Here is a 13701-nt window from a genome sequence, read left to right on the forward strand (position 1 = left end):
CATGCGGACGAAGCTGGGGATGTATTTTTCGTGATCAGATGTTGCTACTCCATGGGAACATCTCCATTTGGATTTCGCAGGGCCGTTTCATGGTTCCCAGTGGCTCTTACTGACTGACTCTGGGTCAGGATACCCTTATGTCTCCCGCGTGATGAATACCACTTCTGCGAGACTATCAAAATTCTCTGGAGCCTTTTTGCTGTGGAGGGGCTCCCCAAAACGATTGTCACAGATAACGGTCCTCAGTTTACTTCAACAGAGTTTAAGCACTTCTGTACTGCCAATGGAATTTCCCTCATCCATACCGCCCCATTTCACCCTGCATCGAACGGCCGGGCAGAATGGTTTGTGCGGACATTCAAGACACAGCTTGATAAGCTGCTGAGCCATCACTTGCTGGAGTAGGCCGTGCTTCTTTTCTTGGCTACATACCGTGCTGCTCCCCATGCCGATAAAAGTCCACTGGAGATACTCCACGGTTGACTATTCTGCTCCCCCTTATCTGTCCTGGATCCCGAGGCTTCACACCCTCCCACCCATACACCTACACACTCCTTTCGTCTCGGGCAGGAGGTCGGAGCATAGACCTTCTGTCATCCACAGGCACGTGGTGCGCCTGTGGTCACCACTGAGATCTGCGACCGGGCGATGCTGTCTCTCTGGTGGGCTGACGATCCGCTGCCTGCCGGCACCTCAACCAGCTCTGATCCTGTCTGGTGGACCACGGTACCTCGGGGGAGCTACCAGTGTCTATCGCCGACCACCCTGCGGCAGAGCCTCCGCTTCCACCTCCGCCACAGCCACAGTGTCTGCCACCAGCTGCCCACGCTGTGTCGCCGCCTCCTGACCAAGAACCCATGAACATCGACCAGGATACCCCTACTCATATGGACTTTTGTAGTGCTATGTATTTTTTTCCCAGGGGGATAAATGTCGTAGCAGCCCCTTATTGTTAAAGGGCCCGCAGAACTGACACGCAAGATGGGTTGCTAACCCCCTTTCAGCAGCGTGGAGAGAAACTTCGCTAGCAGACAGAAACAGTAACAGACTTTCCAAATAAACACGGAACTCACCAGACAACGTGTGACAGTGTTCCACCAATTGGAACTCATATGACTGCTGTAGCACTCCACCGACGAGGATTTATAAGCATACCTAGACCGTCAGACTGGCAGTGTTTACCAACCACTAGGAATAGCTCCGGCCAGTACTTACAGCAGCCCCAGCCTTGTATTCACTAGCTATAGTGTTGTAGTAATACGTTGCATTTTGTAGAGTAGTTTTGGTCAGTATTTTGTTCCACTGTCTTGTTTCCGTACCTGCCGGTCGCGGTGGTCTAGCGGCTCTAGGCGCTCAGTCCGGAGCCGCGCGACTGCTACGGTCGCAGGTTCGAATCCTGCCTCGGGCATGGATGTGTGTGATGTCCTTAGGTTAGTTAGGTTTAAATAGTTCTACGTTCTAGGGGACTGATGACCATAGATGTTAAGTCCCATAGTGCTCAGAGCCATTTGAACCATTTTGCTTCCGTACCTGTTTTGCTACCAAAGATTCAAATGGCTCAAATGGCTCTAAGCAGTATAGGACTTAACACCTGAGGTCATCAGTCCCCCAGACTTAGAACTACTTAAACCTAATTAACCTAAGGACATCACACACGTCCATGCCTAAGGCAGGATTCGAACCTGTAACCATAGCAGCCACGTGGCTCTGGACTGAAGCGCCTAGAACCGCTCGGCCACAGCGGCCAGCGCTACTACAGAGCTGTTTTTTTTTGTTTGTTCTGCGTTTACAACTTAGTGTATGCCAAGAACGCGTTTTTTCTTTATTTGTAATAAAGTGTGTTCAGATTGACTGTTAGTTCTTTCTTGTTGACTGCAGGACACTACAGACCACTTTGGTTTCAGAAAGGCAAGAGTAGCAGAGATGATTTTGTCGTTCTCTTAGTGATGGAAAGCAGGCTGAAGAAACACCAGGATACCTTCCTCGCATTTATGGACCTAACAAAATAGTTCTTTAGTGCAAGGTGGGAAACGATGTTCCTATTTCTTAGAAGGTTGGGGCTAAAGTACACAGACAGACAAATAATGTAATCTGCGACATTTTTACTAACCAAGCGGAAGTAATAAAAGTTGAGGGTGCAGACTGACGATTTCGTGTTAAGAAGTCTGTAAGGTTGGATTCCAGCTTGCAGCTACTAACGTTCAACTTGCATGTCAAAATGAAAGAAGAAAACGTACACAGAGGAATAGGATTGCAATGGTCACAGAGTCAAATGCTAAAGTTCGCAGACGACATATTCCTTCTGGCCAGTGGCAAGGAAAATTTAGAACACCTATTGAAAGGAGTGGACGGCTTATTTAACAATGATGTGAGATTACCCGCACTTTGTATCTTCAGAGCGAGTGGACTAATGTGTGCAAACTTAGCTTACCACTTAGCACGCAAATCAAAGAAACATCTAAACTGTCTTCTCAAGCCCAGTGTGTTAAACAGACATTCTATATAAATATGAACCTGACCCTGTAAGTCATCTAATATCATGTGCAGATCGTAACAAAAATAATTAGAAATGCTGCTGTCACTTAACTAGAATGCATGAATTTAAAAAAAAAATGAAAGTTCAGGGTCTATTCTAGAAAGACAAAACAGCTATTACCTTTTTTATTCTAGATATAATTTAATCAAATGTGCTTTCAGGGATCCAGTGATAAACAACAATCATGTTCAACTACTTTCAACACTCAATAACAAAATACACTCCTGGAAATGGAAAAAAGAACACATTGACACCGGTGTGTCAGACCGATCATACTCGCTCCGGACACTGCGAGAGGGCTGTACAAGCAATGATCACACGCACGGCACAGCGGACACACCAAGAACCGCGGTGTTGGCCGTCGAATGGCGCTAGCTGCGCAGCATTTGTCCACCGCCGCCGTCAGTGTCAGCCAGTTTGCCGTGGCATACGGAGCTCCATCGCAGTCTTTAACACTGATAGCATGCCGCGACAGCGTGGACGTGAACCGTATGTGCAGTTGACGGACTTTGAGCGAGGGCGTATAGTGGGCATGCGGGAGGCCGGGTGGACGTACCGCCGAATTGCTCAACACGTGGGGCGGGAGGTCTCCACAGTACATCGATGTTGTTGCCGGTGGTCGACGGAAGGTGCACGTGCCCGTCGACCTGGGACCGGACCGCAGCGACGCACGGATGCACGCCAAGACCGTAGGATCCTACGCAGTGCCGTAGGGGACCGCACCGCCACTTCCCAGCAAATTAGGGACACTGTTGCTCCTGGGGTATCGGCGAGGACCATTCGCAACCGTCTCCATGAAACTGGGCTAAGGTCCCGCACACCGTTAGGCCGTCTTCCGCTCACGCCCCAACATCGTGCAGCCCGCCTCCAGTGGTGTCGCGACTGTCGTGAATGGAGGGACGAATGGAGACGTGTCGTCTTCAGCGATGAGAGTCGCTTCTGCCTTGGTGCCAATGATGGTCGTATGCGTGTTTGGCGCCGTGCAGGTGAGCGCCACAATCAGGACTGCATACGACCGAGGCATACAGGGCCAACACCCGGCATCATGGTGTGGGGAGCGATCTCCTACACTGGCCGTACACCACTGGTGATCGTCGAGGGGACACTGAATAGTGCACGGTACATCCAAACCATCATCGAACCCATCGTTCTACCATTCCTAGACCGGCAAGGGAACTTGCTGTTCCAACAGGACAGTGCACGTCCGCATGTATCCCGTGCCACCCAACGTGCTCTAGAAGGTGTAAGTCAACTACCCTGGTGCAGCACGAACGTTGGTCCAACTGAGGCGCCAGGTGGAAATGGCATGGCAAGCCGTTCCACAGGACTACATCCAGCATCTCTACGATCGTCTCCATGGGAGAATAGCAGCCTGCATTGCTGCGAAAGGTGGATATACACTGTACTAGTGCCGACATTGTGCATGCTCTGTTGCCTGTGTCTATGTGCCTGTGGTTCTGTCAGTGTGACCATGTGATGTATCTGACCCCAGGAATGTGTCAATAAAGTTTCTCCTTCCTGGGACAATGAATTCACGGTGTTCTTATTTCAATTTCCAGGAGTGTATTTAACTCTTGGACATATTAAATTGGCGATTATTACAATCGTTATCTCTTCATAAGAGAAAATTTTTTCTTATCACAGGAAAGAATGATTAAAGTCTTCATTAGCTAATTTGCATCTATGATGTTGTAGCTGGTCAATGCACTGAGTTGGTGGAGAATATTTTTGAACCAGTTAAAAACTTTCATGTACTCAAAGTGAGGGTAGGTTAGTCTCCTAGTTTTTGATATTCAATGGTCCAAGTATACACAAGTTGGAGTGAGCAAAATCTCGAATCAACATTTACTGTGGCCTAATGTGTGTTGGTACTTTACCAAGCGGCATCTGCAACGATGTTGTCTCTGTGCTGGATCTGAAATGCTAATTCCCTAGTCTGGTCTTGACTGAATTCACCCAGTCTCAACTTTCCTGCGTTCCATAGAACGTTAATTTTTCCCTAGTCGAAATAATGGCTATTGCACTCTCTCTAAGGGTTTACCTGCATGAATAATTAACTACCTCTTTGCTGTCTGTCGCCACGATACGTGAAGCGTATCGTCCACACTTGGCAGAAAGCAAAGCTCTCAATGCCCTCGCTATTTTCCGCACACTTGGGCGGTCCTCCGTGACATGAGAGAGATGTCTAGAAATTTTAGTTCTCAAAAAGTTTTTGATATAATGGGGATCTCCCCACCGTGTCACTTCTGCGCCACCCAGTATGGCTTCAGCCAATCGCCATCTCGACAGACGTGAATTTTATTTTTCTTGCCAGGTCACAGCCTAGCCCTGTTAAAGCCATCCAGCCACTTACCCTCGGTCCTGGTCGTATTTACATTAAAAGGAATAATGTATTGTTCTGGCCTTGTCCCTTTCTGCGCTGAAGCTCGCCGTTCTCCTGTTAAGTGGGATTTGCTGATGCCATTAACCACCTGCTCAGTTCGTCTCCAAAATACGTTTCACTTTAACTTGTTTATTCATGTCCCTGTCCATATATTGGTAGATATTGTTTTGTTAGTTTTTGGTATATGAGATTACTGCAGTTGCCTTTTGTTGATATAATATAAATATTATTTTCTGAGGCTCTCATACTGTATCATACTGTCGTTATGGATCAAGCTTATGAAAGGTCCATAAAATTCTAACGCCTTAAATGAATATGGCTAAAGGATACACAAGACACTGATGAAGGTTATGAATGGTAGTAGAAACGTGGGTAGTTGCTTCCTTAACATCAAAACATGGAGGGACATGGTACTGGAATTGATAAAGTATTACCGTATGTAGGTAACAAGATTACACAGCATGGTAGAAACAACAGATTCAGGAGCAATTTATGCATGCACTACATGAAGCAAGTGCTACAAAACTCACGCTATCAGACGCATCGGCCCGATTTTCGGCGTAAAATAAACTGTTAGCTAAACTGTATCGAAAATAATGACAATGTTTAGGATAATGTGCGCAGTAGTGTGCAGTATTTTTAAAGCCCTGTAAATAATAGATAATTGATATGAAATTGACTATGCTCACACCTTTGAAGACTGCATTAGCAGTAATTCTACTTCTTTAAACTACATATTACGTATTATGATTTTGGGCAGCAGTTTTATTTGCATATTGTTTTCCATTTTGTCTAGTGCACATTATTTCGAAGTTTCGCCATAACATAGCAGACAGAGGGTGTGTGCTCACGCCGTTAACATAGCATGCCACAAAGTCGTTTGTTTATACGGGGTGGAAAAAACTACATATACAAATTTTGTGTGTGTTTAGAGTGGATAGAAACAAACACTTTTTTAGTGTCATAAATGTTACAGGTGCACCCCTATGGTCCATTATGGTTTTGACGTCAGTAATTTTCAGAGACGTGTTCAGACTGCTGTGTGATGAATATAGTTTTGCAAATGTTGCAAGACATTTTGTCTGTTTATGTCGATGCACATCTGAAAATAGTGATTATCCAACACGTTCAAAACCAGGTGTTTCACAAGTAGTGGCTGCAGCTTCAGCCGAAAGTCCAACCAGTTAATCTGGAATGTATGTCGGTTTTTCGAACACCATACGCTGAATCTCTCCCAACAAGAGAAATTCATAGGAGTGTGAATGGGACAACATCGTCAACCAGTCCTTCCAATCAAGCGATTTGAGACAACATTTTCCAATTTTTCTCTGACATCAACGGCAAAGTGTGGAGGGGCCTCGCCTTGCTGCCACGATGGAAAGCTAGTGGTTGCCTGACTGCTAGCAGGACGTTCTCCAACATTTCCGTTGGTACTTCATGGGGAAAAATTTGGTTATTTCCACGTTTATGAAAATATCTGTCGATGGTAGAACAATAGAGTTGTCCAGGCACTGTTTATCTATACTGAGAACAGGGTTAAACATATTACACACATCAAAACAAGTTTTGCATCACCTCGGTTCCGAGAGTTCCGGAACCTGCACAGAAACTTGTGGTAGAGATCAACATAACCATCATTTCCACCCTTTTTATTTCTCATGAAAACCACACATCGCATGTTGTACCACCATACAGCGAGACCTTCAGAGGTGGTATTCCAGACTACTGTACACACCGGAACCTCTAATACCCAGTAACACGTCCTCTTGCATTCATGCATTCCTGTATTCGTCGTGGAACATGGTGGCTTTGCTGTCAGGGTTCCTCCGAGCCATAATCCGTAGGTAGCGGTCATCCACTGCAGTAGTAGCCCTTGGGCGGCTAGAGCGAAACATGTCATCGACAGTTCCTGTCTCTCTCTGTATCTCCCCCATGTCTGAACAATATCTCTTTCGTTCACTCGGAGACGCCTGGACACTTCCCTTGTTGAGACCCCTTCCTGTTACAAAGTAACAATGTGGACGCGATCGAACAGCGGTATTGACCGTCTAGGTATGGTTGAACTACGGATGACACGAACTGTGTAACTCCTTCCTGGTGGAATGGCTGGAACTGATCGGCTGCCGGACCCCTCCATCTAATAGGCGCTGCTCATGCATGGTTGTTTACATCTTTGGGCGGGTTTAGTGACATTTCTGAACAATCAAAGGGACCTTGTCTGTGATACAATACCCACAGTCAACGTCTGTCCTCAGGAGTTCTGGGAACTGGGGTGATGGAGAACTTTTTTTGATGTGTGTCCTTAACATTTTATTAGAGCACTTCATGGCGGGTCAAAACAAGAAAGAAATTATTTGCCATAAATGTAAGAACTAGATCATTATAATGTGAGTGCCCAAACAGTGAGAATTATGATACTATACAAAACGAAACCTGAAACGTCTTCCATGCAGTGTTTTTAAGTGAGTCACATAGTAGAGATAAGTGGTACGTTGATCCGGGTCGAGAGTGAATCTCAAAGTGAACAAAAATGAGATGAAAATCACAGCGAACAATGTCAACACGCATAAATTTGTAGCAGCAAATCGGACGGAAATCCCAATATTGTGCTCTGGAGAAACTGATTTGACACCAATAGTTGGAAAGAATTTCTGTGTTCAACGAAGAAAGTTGAATGTGGTCTAGAACTAAGAACAATTTTACTGTTTTATGAGGTTACAAGACTGCCGTCGGATCTTGTTGACTTCTTGCCACAATATCTCGGCTGGCAACCGTTCAATCACCTTCAATGAGTGTCCGCCACTGGAGACTGCTAATTCTCGATGTCATAGCAAAAATTGGCGCGGAGGTGCTTGCGCACTGGCGGCTGTCACAGGAGCTTCATCGAAATCCGCGCCCTTTGCAAATACTGTTCCACTTGTGGCGTGCAGGTGCATGGGTAAAGGTGAAACTACATGTCCGCTCTCTGTCGGAACGCACGCTCGCAGCGCCAGACACAAACGTTGGATATCGAGAGACGTGTCATTATGAATACAACGTTTTCTCTCAGAAGAAATTAAAGAGATCGCCGGGTCCCAAGTCTTTCCAGTTGAAAACCGTCGTCACCACTTATAAGATCTTGTGCTAAACGTATTTACATAAATGTAGTTACGTAGAGCCCAAAAGGATCTTGAGGGCCAGGATTTTTGTGACAGGATAATCCATACATCGTCTTGTGGCAATACAACGCTCAGCTACTGCCGACTCATTGGGCTGCGAAAGATGAGTGTGTCGCTTATGTTCAGCGCACCTTTCATGTACTGTGCGTATCGTCTCACCAATCTGTGAGCAGACTGGCAGAACATACGAACTCAGCTGACTTGATGGTGATCACGGCAACATTTTTAACTACAATAAAGAACTAGGGATGTTTATGGATTGATTACTGAATCTAATGACGTAAAAGATTAGGCCACTAATGCAAAGGATATTACAAAAATGAAAAATGGTGCTGTTCAAGGACTGAAGAGTGAACATATAAACATGTGTTAGTAAACAAAATTGTCTGGAATGAAATGAAGGGAAGGAAACAAGCAAGACTTTTCTGCACAAAAGCACGAGAGTTGTTAAACCACTAGAGGTTGTACACACAGATTTTCCTCAGCCAAAGGAAGTTATATCATTAGGTGGTACAAAGTATTTTCTCATTCTGGAAGATGAGGGTACCCAATGGAATTTGTGAATTTCCTAAAGGAAAAGTATGACAGATGTGAAGAACCTGATGAATTTCCGGAAGTGGCAGACAAGCTTCAACAAAAAAATCAGAGCAGTGAGAACAGTTAATGGGAAAGAATTCTGTTGGGCGAGGAACTCTGTTGTGTGAGTTTAGACATTATGTTGAAACACATGGGATTGTATATTGTCTGAATAACGGTTACACCCCAGACCAAATTACTTCAGCAGAAAGTTTGAACAAAACTATGATACAAGAGATAAGATGTTTACTATTTGACAGTAAACTTGATAAAAGATTTTAGGCTCAAGCTGTTAATAGCGCAGTATATTTGGACAGTAGGTGAATGAGTTCCGCCGGCCGGAGTGGCGGAGCGGTTCTAGGCGCTACAGTCTGGAACCAGGCGACCGCTACGGTCGCAGGTTCGAATACTGGCTCGGGCATGGATGTGTGTGATGTCCTAATGTTAATTAGGTTTAAGTAGTTCTAAGTTCTAGGGGACTGATGACCTCAGAAGTTAAGTCCCATAGTGCTCAGACCCATTTGAACCATTTTTTGAATGAGTTCCAATTTGGGGAATAAGAATACTCTATGAAACGAAAAAGGTTAGAGGATCACAAAGCCAGTTCAACCAAGTGGAAGAATTTATAATTATGGGACTTATTTTTCAGCTGGAACTTCAGATCAAATGGAGGGCCCAACACCCATATAGAAGGGCCTATCCAGACGTGGTGCAGAAGAATGGAGACGAGCTATGGACGAAGAGTCACAAGTTTTTGAGGACAACGACACTCGGAAAGTGGCAAGCCTTCCAACAAGTACTAGCGTTGTGCAATGTAAATGGGTGTTCATGAAGGAAATCATCATTGGAGGTAAAGTGCAGCCTCATGTTAGGTTAGTGGGGGAGGATTCACTCAGAAACGAGAAATTATTTAGAATGAAAGCTTTTCTCCTATGTTGAGACATCCTACAGTTATACCGGGTGATCAAAAAGTCAGTATAAATTTGAAAACTTAATAAACCACGGAATAACGTAGATAGAGAGGTAAAAAATTGACACACATGCTTGGAATGACATGGGGTTTTAATAGAACCAAAAATTAAAAAAAGTATTGCTAGATTCGTGAAAGATCTCTTGCGCGCGTCGTTTGGTGATGATCGTGTGCTCAGCCGCCACTTTCGTCATGCTTGGCCTCCCAGGTCCCCAGACCTCAGTCCGTGCGATTATTGGCTTTGGGGTTACCTGAAGTCGCAAGTGTATCGTGATCGACCGACATCTCTATGGATGCTGAAAGACAACATCCAACGCCAATGCCTCACCATAACTCCGGACATGCTTTGCAGTGCTGTTCACAACATTATTCCTCGACTACAGCTATTGTTGAGGAATGATGGTGGACATATTGAGCATTTCCTGTAAAGAACATCATCTTTGTTTTGTCTTACTTTGTTATGCTAATTATTGCTATTCTGAAATCAGATGATTCGCCATCTGTCGGACATTTTTTGAACTTTCGTATTTTTTTGGTTCTAATAAAGTCCCATGTCATTCAAAACATGTGTGTCAATTTGTACCTCTCCATCTACATTATTCCGTGATTTATTCAGTTTTTAAATTTATACTGACTTTTTGATCACCCGGTACTTCTAACGGCGTTATCTGTTGAACTGTACTCAAGCATCAAACATCTTGTGAATCTTCAGCTTCCCCAGGCGTACTTCATGACTGGTGAGTGGCCGGATCTAACAAGCACAATTTTTCGGCAAGCAATCACGGTGATATCATCAGGTGCGCTGACGAAGTGACCACCTGGGGGCCGGCAAGGCGCTATTGTCTCTTCACCTCCTCACTCCGATCTGTCGCTCTTCTTTTAACCGGGACATCCAGAAAGAGGAGTACTCATTCCACTTCGACGTCCATGAGAAAACTGCTCTGGTGTATGGAACTAAGATGAACAGGAAGTCATTCAGCTAGTCTCTTCCATGTGGTCACATGACGTCGTCTGCATACCAGAAGAAACAGATAGGTTTCCGTTGAGCTTGTTCCAGGGCTTCCTCATCGAAAAGTTCCATATACATCTTGGCGACAACTGGCGAAAGTGGAGTCGCCGTGGCTACTGCTTCCGTCTGCTCCTAGTATCCACGATCGAAAAGAAATTATATCGATGTCAAGACACTCCAGAGAGGTTAGTCGTCTCTATGTCAAATTCTGGATAGATATCTGAAACTACGTTATAAATAAAGCAATATATTAAATAACCCAGATGGTCCTATTTTAAAAAATTATGGTGGGGGATTTTGGCTCTGGAAGATACGTAGAGATGAAAACATTAAGACATAATCGGAAAGAAACCAGCAGAGAGACTGATAACTTAAAAAAGAAAAGCTTGTCACCAACTTGAAGAGGCTGAGAAATTTTCTCCAGTGACTGTGCAGAAACCTGGAGTCAGAGATGTGTCATTAGTTGTAATTTTCCAAAACGAACTTGATAATTAAGACCCTAAAATAGGGAAGCGTAATTGGTGTACTGTAACGTGTATTTATTTATCCAGGAAATAGGTAAGAGGCATCCAACCACACCGGTAATTTTCTGACTCGTTGTGCTTACGTGCAACACTTTATCAGATGCTGATTGTACGGTTCTTCTGCGTAGTTCCTATAAAATGAGGAAGCAGGTCCGAAGCCGATCTGTTTTCATTTCTGGAAAGTGAAACGAATGGCGGTGTAGGCTGCTGGTTGGTGCGGTGAGGGACCCTCGCTATATATTTAGGGGATGCCACCGCCCTCTCCGCCCCCACCGCCACCGCCACAGCACCTCCCTCGCCTCCCATCTACCATCCCTCCTGCCCCACCACACCTGCCTCACCAACGCCCCATCTCTCCCCCCCCCCTTTTTTTCCTCTTCTTCCCGCCAGAGCCTATGGCCACGTAATGCGGAAAATGAAACTGCGTGGAACGAGACGATCCTTCGCTACTCTGCTCTGTAGAAATAAGATGGCATTCCTCGGAAGGAAAAGCGTATCCTTTAAACCTCACCACGGATTATAAAATGTTTCTCATGTGAACTAGAATGGTCTCTACCCACACACAAGTTTCGGAAAATCGATCACACAGACATTTGTGTAGAATTTACCCTGTTGAGAACACTGCTAAGTACAATATTACTCATAAAAGTTGTGAGCATTAGCATATATCCTAAATGTGAACAATCGACACAAAGAGAATCAATTTCTTATTTTCCTCCCCGTACGAATACGTGATAATTTCGTCGCTTGATACGATGTAGTACACGAACTTTGCGTAACTCAAGCCAAAATTTTTGAACATTTCTTTACACCAACTGATGCAAGCCTATTTTGAGTTCTATCCTGTTGTACAGAAGAGATCGGGAATACATTTTTTTTAATTGCTCAGTGCTCTATCAAAATCGAATGTACTGCAGACTTCGATACGTCTTAACATGCCTCTATGTCAAGCAGCAAACCTGTTCAATCAGATTGCACAGAGCATAGATTAGTCCACTCAAATACAGTGATAGTAAAAGATCGCAACACCAAACAATAAATAATTGACGTGGAATTGAAAGGTGTCTACTGGGGCACACTTGTATGTGGCATCAGAATAAGATAAGGATATTAATAAAACTGAAAATGAAACTATAATACTATAAAAGATGAATGTCTCTAATATAGGCTCCGTAATGTGGATCGCTGATTGTGCGCGACGCGGAGCCAAAGACACTGTACTGCTCTGTCGAAGTAAGACAGCACTGGGCATTCAGTTGTAGGTAGCTGTCTGCGAGGGAAAGACGATGGAGCAGGCAGTTTCTCAGGTGTGCTGTGTGAAGCCAACAAGAGTTAGATTAATTTAGGTATGTCAATATTGTTGAACATGGAAGCAGAAGTCTTCAGGCAAATAAGGTAAAGTCTTCATGGAAATAAGAACCAATGTATCAAAGTCTCATTGTATCCAAATGAGACATTATGCTCATAAATAGAAGCACATGAAAGTGCAGGAAATTCAGTAAATAGAAAGCATGACATACGCAGCTAATAAGGAAACTAAACACTACTCGCAATGTTTCCTGGCAGGCTTTTATAACCAAGTTCGTATTGGTGTACTAGGTAACTTAGGCAGGTGGCCTACAAAGATTTAGGATTAAGGATATTTTTCTCTGTATTTTGCATTAGATATAAGAGTATTACTCGAATATTTGATGAGTGTTCATGCCCTGAGATGTACAAGTTTTCACAGAATAATGATGGAATGTTGTGTTCATGCCATGAGCTGCAGTTCAATAATGAGGATTATATTGACATATTGATGATTTTTCTTAATGATACTCTATGATGCTAATATGTATTTTGTGTAAGTTGTGCCATTTCTAGGAAAATCTGCCTTGCCTTGTGCAACATAATTAGAGGTGTTTGAGGGAGACTGTCACAGAAGCATACGCCTGAAAACATTTTTTTTCGCCATTCCTTATGAGACTGCAAACGATACTACGTTCTTATGTTAGCATGCATGACAGCCTCTTTTTTTTCAGTTAATTTTACAGATTCCACTATTGCTGCAATTCACCCTCGTCCTTGCATTTTTATCTCTTTGTTTAATGGGATGTGTTACATTTATCTAGTCAGTAAGCTATATTGCACTTAGTTCTCTTGTCTTTATGCTTGCATATACGAAAATCACAATTTTTCTTTGCTTTGGCCAGAGCAGTTCTTGACTCAAGACGAATGACGACTGACTTTTAATCATTCTCTTTACAGATAAATCATTCCCATTTCCTTCCCAGTAGATAGCACATTGTTAAAGATATAGGTCGTTTAATAAATAGTTTTTATGAAGTCCCAAGGGGGCTACACAACCTATAACTATTGTGTCTTTAATAGTTCTATTTGCCTAATATGTAATGGTACAGACAGATACAGAGCCATACTTTTACGTAATACTGCTATTTATGCACACTGTTCATGTAGGAAGCCATGCCGAGTTACACATTCTCATGATAAATAATGCATAGGCCTGTGAGTGCCATGTAAAGTTATAGGTAAAGGATATTTTGTA

The sequence above is a fragment of the Schistocerca americana genome, chromosome 6 (assembly GCF_021461395.2).
Source record: "Schistocerca americana isolate TAMUIC-IGC-003095 chromosome 6, iqSchAmer2.1, whole genome shotgun sequence".
Taxonomy (NCBI): domain Eukaryota; kingdom Metazoa; phylum Arthropoda; class Insecta; order Orthoptera; family Acrididae; genus Schistocerca; species Schistocerca americana.